Raw genomic sequence first — 6,461 nt, forward strand, 5'->3', positions numbered from 1 at the left:
CTTTGACACATATCACAAGCTTGAACATAATTAAATGCATCTTTAAAGAGAGTGGGCCAGAAAAATCCTGATCGAAGAACTTGAGCAGCCGTTCGTGTTGCTCCAAAATGCCCTCTGACCTCTAGAGAATGACAATGTCGAAGTATATTTTCCATCTCCTCCTCCGGCACACATCTCCTAACCATTTGGTCTGCACATTGCATGTACAAGAATGGATCCTCCCAAAAGTAATGTTTCAAGTTGGAGAAGAATTTGTTCCTCTGTTGGTATGTCATTCCGGGGGGTAGCACCTTCTTTGCTAAGTAATTGGCGATGTCGGCAAACCAAGTTCCATCTTGCACCGCAAATAGTTGCTCATCCGGGAAATGTTCATTGATTGGCTTTTCGTCATTTTGATCTTCTTCCCTTCTTTCCAATCGAGATAGATGGTCCACTACTTGATTCTTAGTTCCTTTCTTGTTGCGGATCTCCAAATCGAACGCTTGTAGAAGTAACACCCATCTAAGCAATCTTGGCTTGGAATCCTTCTTTGCTAGGAGGTACTTCAGAGCTGAATGGTCCATATGTACAATGACCTTTGTACCTAGCAAATAAGAACGAAACTTGTCAACTGCAAAAACAACAGCTAAACATTCTTTCTCTATTGTAGCATAAATCAGTTGTGGTCCCGTCAATGTCTTACTAGCATAGTAAATAACATGCAAAATTCTACCTTTTCATTGCCCTAATATAGCTCCTATTGCATAGTCACTAGCATCACACATTAATTCAAAAGGTAATTCCCAATCAGGCACAACAATTATAGGAGTAGATATCAATTTAGCTTTTAGGCACTCAAATGCTTCTAAACACTTTTTAGTAAAATTAAAAGGTGTATCCTTAGCTAATAAATCACAAAGAGGTTTTGAGATTTTAAAAAAGTACTGGATAAATCTCCTATAGAAACTGGCGTGTCCAAGGAAGCCTCAGATGGCTTTCACAGAATTTGGGGGTGGTAACCTCTCGATGACCTCCACCTTTGCTCGATCCACCTCAATCCCGTTGATAAAGATTCTATGGCCTAGTACGATTCCTTCTTGAACCAAGAAGTGACACTTCTCCCAATTTAGTACTAGATTGGTCTCCACACATCTCTGCAAAACTAAAGAAAGGTTAGTTAAACAAGAATCGAAATAATTACCTACCACAGAGAAGTCGTCCATAAAAATCTCGATAGAGTTCTCGACCATATCCGAGAAGATGGACATCATGCAACGTTGAAAGGTGGCTGGTGCGTTGCAAAGTCCAAACAACATCCTTCGGTATGCACATGTTCCATATGGGCATGTGAATGTGGTATTTTCTTGGTCTTCCAGTGCTATTGCAATCTGATTGTATCCTGAATATCCATCTAGGAAACAATAGAATGCATGGCTTGCTAATCTCTCTAGCATTTGATCGATGAATGGAAGTGGAAAGTGATCTTTGCGTGTCGTAGAGTTAAGCTTTCGATAATTAATGCACACTCGCCACCCTGTCACCGTTCTTGTTGGAATGAGTTCATTGTTGTCGTTTTGCACCACAGTCATTCCTCCCTTCTTTGGTACAACTTGGACTGGACTTACCCATGCGTTATCCGAAATTGGGTAAATAATTCCTGCATCCAGCAGCTTTAAAACCTCTTTCTTCACCACGTCTTGCATCGCTGGATTGAGTCTTCTTTGTGGTTGTATCGTCGGCTTGTAACTTTCTTCCATTAATGTGCATGCAAATTAAGGGGCTTATACCTTTGATGTCTGCAATTGTCCATCCAATAGCTATCTTGTATGTCCGTAGCACCCTCAATAACCTTTCCTCCTCTACATCACTCAAAGAAGCATTAATAATAACATGATAAAACTTTGAATCTTCTAAAAATGCATACCTCAAGTGAGATGGAAGTTGCTTAAGTTCGACTGTCGGAGGCTCCTTTGTTGATGAATTGGGGTGACTTTCTATCACGTTAATCTCAAAGAACTTCTTAGTGGGCAGGGATTTCATTGATGGTAAAGAGTTTAAGAAACTTAAACACCCTTTTAACTCTTCTCCATCCACTTCATCTTCATTTGTTCTAGCATGAACTAGATAATTCTCTAACGGGGAGCTTGGGTAATTTTCTTCCATGGTTTTGGCAATGGCATTATCAAGGACACTAATTTCAAAACAAGTATCGCCCTCGGATGGGTACTTCATGGCATCAAACACATTAAACTCTACTTGGTCATCCTCCACTCTTAAGATTAACTTCCCCTGGTGAACATCTATTAAAGTTTTACCCGTAGCTAGAAAAAGGTCTTCATAGAATTAGAGGTGCTTCTCGATCTTCTTCCATGTCAAGAACAATAAAATCCACCGGGAAAATCAACTTATCTACCTTGATCAATACATCTTCCACTACTCCCCTGAGGTATTTTATAGACCTATCAGCTAGTTGAAGGTGGAATGTGGTTGGTTTTACAACCCTATGCATGGTTTCTTATAAATCGAAAATGGCATGAGATTCACACTAGCCCCTAGGTCACATAAAACTTTATCAAAATGAACATTACCTATTGTGCAAGGAATTGTGAAACTCCCTAGATCTCTGAGCTTTTGTGGTAATTTCTTCAAAAACAATCTGCTGCACTCTTCCGTAAGCATCACCGTCTCATGTTCTTCAAATCTTCTCATTTTGGTGATAATCTCCTTCAGAAACTTCGCGTACTTCGACATTTGCTCCAACATGTCTACAAAAGGAATGTTAATATGTAAAGTTCTAAACATGTCCATAAACTTACCGAATTGCTTATCCAATCTCTGTTTTTGCAATCTATGAGGATACAGGAGTGTCGAGGTATTGTTTGTTGAAGCTTGGGCAGATTTGACCATTTTTTCTCCTGTGCCTTCTTTTCCCTCTTCGAGTTTGTTCTTTGTTTCTTCTTCTTTCCTTACCTCCTTCAACTCCTTACCACTTCTAAGTATGACAACATTAACTCCCTCCTTCAGATTCTTCTCTGTGTCACTCGACAATGTCCCTTGAACTCTTCCCGCTAAAATATTATGGATTTTCCCAATTCGAGTCTCAAGGTTCCTAATAGAGGCTGATTGATTTTGAATCAGGACGTCAGTCTTCTCAAACCTCTTGCTTGTCTCTTCAATGAACTTGGTCAACACATTCTCTAAATTAGATTTTGGCTCTTGAGGTTGAAAAACAGGAGCTTGTTTTTGCTCATTGTTATTGCTCCATGAAAAGTTTGGGTGTTTCCTCCATGTTGGATTATATGTATTGGAATATGGATTCCTTTGTCCCCTTTGGAAATTGTTGACGTAATTGGCTTGTTCAGGCTGAGCAAATGGGTTCCCTTCTTGGCAATCGTTCGATGGATGATTTCCTACACAAAGGTCACATGTTAGAGAAGAAGATTCAATTGCATTTATTTTCAACACATTACTTAATTGCTTCTGGATGTTCGAAAGTTGAGCAGCCAATATTGTGTAACCGTCAACTTCGTGCAATCCCGCTAATCTCCAGGTTGAAGTTCTCTCTGGAGTCCTCATATAATTATTGTTCGCCATCACCTCAATCAGATTGTATGCTTCCTCTGGCGTTTTATTGTTCAAGGCTCTCCCACTTGCAGCATCAATCATAGCTTGAATAGTTGGTAGCAACCCTTGATAGAACGTTTGCACTTGCGACCAGATTGGTATACCATGGTAAGGGCACCTCCGTAAGAGATCTTTATACCTTTCCCATGCTTCATACAATGACTCTGAATCTTGTTGGTAAAAGTTGGTAATCTCACTCCTCCGTTTGGCAGACTTGGCAGGTGGAAAATACTTAGTGAGGAACGCTTGAGCCAACTCATTCCACGTTGTGATGCTCCCAGATGGCAGAGAAATCAACCAAGCCTTGGCTTTATCCCAAAGAGAGAATGGGAAAAGCCTTAGCCTAATTGCGTCCTCGGATACTCCATTATGCTTGAATGTGTCGCATAACTCCAGAAAGTTTGCGATATGTAGGTTGGGATCATCATTAGGTAACCCAGCAAATTGGATCGACTGCTGAATCATTCCAATGATTGCTGGCTTGATCTCAAAATCATTCGCTTAAACGGGCGGTCTCCTGATGCTAGAATAGCACCCATCAATAGTAGGACTAGAGTAGTCCTTCAAGGCTCTCTGAACCTCTGCTGCACCAGCCATTGCATTTCCTCCTAAGGTATTCTCATTCTCGTTCTCTTGATTTCCCATATTAGGATTGACAATTCCTGTGTTAGCCATTGATTTTTCAGATTCAGCTTGCCGCTTTTCTTTCCTCATCTGTTTAGCGGTTCTCTCGATCTCAAAATCTAGTGGATGAAGCTCACTACCACCTCTTGAACGTAAGCTCTCCAGGATCTAAAACACAAACACACGACAAAAATAAGCGAAACAAAACTAATAATAAAAATAAATAAATAAAATTAACTTCAAAACAAAGATGAAACAAATCAAACTAGCAACTAAATGGTTCGTAATGATATTGAAAAAATATAATTCCCCGGCAACGGCGCCAAAAACTTGTAGATTTTCGCAAGTGTACGAAATTGTGCAAGTAATTAAGTGTATAAAATACGGATATCGAACCCAAGGGAATTACTATTATCAATTACCAATTAAACTATCCTATTACTATTTGATCAATCCAAATTTTATCAAGGAAAACCTAAATTAAATAAACAATTGAATTTAAAAAGAAAACTGAAAAGAGAACAATTAAAATAAACATTTGGGTAAAAACAAGATGACTAGACCTAGGGCATAGACTGCACACCAACTCTTATTCATATGTATCGATCTCTTATGCTAATTTTATTAAGTTCTTCCTACAGGTCAAACTCCCTAAATTTTCAATAACTTTCTCTTGAACAATTATCAAATTAACCCCTAATTACTAACCCGAATTATCTCTAATCAGATTTAAGCAATTGAGGATCATTACGCTCTATGGAGTTTACCAAAACCTCACAAGTCACGATAACCTATCTCTAGCGTTCGCTCAACCTATGGTTTTACTAACGTAGACCAACTAAGTATCATCTCTTGATCTCAACTTAGTCCATTAGTTCATTCAATTCTTGGGCCCTTAAGAATCAAAAGCATTAGGAATAATAGTAAAACTTAGGAATAATTCTTAATACAAATTAACAATAAAAAATCAATACATAATTAAGAGATTGGGCTACATCTTAGCCCTAGAGAATAAAATTAGTTCATAATAAACATGAAAGAAACAATCATATTTATTAAAACATTCATCATGAGTTTACAAGAAAAGAACAAGGAAAACTTCTCTATATTGTGAATCGAAGCTCCAGAACTTCTATTACTTCTCTTCTCTGCAGATTTTTCTCCCTTTCTTCTCACCCAAGAATCCCCAAAATAATGTTAAAAGACCTCCTTTTATATCCCACAAAGGTTAGGGCTTTATTTCCTTCAATTCTATTAGGGATAGGACTCTTAACCTTTGCTTTCTACCTAAAAACGGAGAGGCGTTTTTAAAGTTTCTTGACTGTGCCGTGGCACAGTAGCTACTGGAAAAAGTGTGCCGTGGCACTGTGCCGCGGCACAGTAGCTGATGGTCTCCTTCCCGCATCATTCCCCTGTCCTTCAGAGATGGTGATATTTGAACCCGATAACAATGAAATTTGGAAAAGTGGTAAACATATTAAATGTAGACCTTTGAATCATATTTCCAACGGTTCAAGAATAGTCTTAATCCGAGCTCTACAGCTCAATATATTCTCAAAATACCGAGGCATGCGCAAGCTGGAACGTAATCTAGAGTATTCTCTTTACTTTAACTTCCATAACTTCTTCAATTCAACTCCGATTCTTGATCCGTGTGTTTCCACTCGTCACTGATTCCGTTGCCAACATGATTCTTCATCTGAGCATAACATTTAAGCATTAGTAACCTGAAAAACACCTGTGATCCCGTAAAAGGCAATTATAAAAATATTAAGCAACTTTACTAAATTAAGCCTAATTTCCCACAATTAATCCCCAAAAACCACTAACTAAATATGTATTTTCAAGCTCTTATCACAACCCCCAACCAGCTTCTTGCTAGTCCCTGGCAAGCTAAGCGACAGAACAATAGCTTGAAAACACAAACAAAATAAATTCTATATCTAAACTATCCTAAATCACTTCCGTAGATTGTCATGGTTGCATTTAGCATATGCAACAAGCCTTTAAACCCCTAGGCGGCCCTAGTTGGACGAGTTACAGTCTCGTGAGGGTTTCCGGCGATGATACCCTCAAACATCCAAACCTAACCTCACCTAGACTCAGAAACTAAAGACTCAAACAAACATTTTAGGATCCATACATATAATCGTCTCAAAAATCGTGTCAATGTGAACAAATCGAATAATTAACAACACGCAAATGCAAAGAATAAGTGATTTACAACTACACTT

General features: G+C 38.6%; 1 non-coding gene across 1 annotated transcript; it reads left to right on the forward strand.

Annotated features, from left to right (window-relative positions):
• Positions 1–3,703: 3,703 nt before the first annotated feature.
• Positions 3,704–3,810, forward strand: LOC116114950. Its single transcript, XR_004125607.1, has one exon. It is a non-coding gene; the product is annotated as a small nucleolar RNA R71 (small nucleolar RNA).
• Positions 3,811–6,461: the final 2,651 nt, after the last annotated feature.

Source organism: Pistacia vera, unplaced genomic scaffold (genome assembly GCF_008641045.1).
Source record: "Pistacia vera cultivar Batoury unplaced genomic scaffold, PisVer_v2 Contig728, whole genome shotgun sequence".
In the NCBI taxonomy this organism is placed as follows: domain Eukaryota; kingdom Viridiplantae; phylum Streptophyta; class Magnoliopsida; order Sapindales; family Anacardiaceae; genus Pistacia; species Pistacia vera.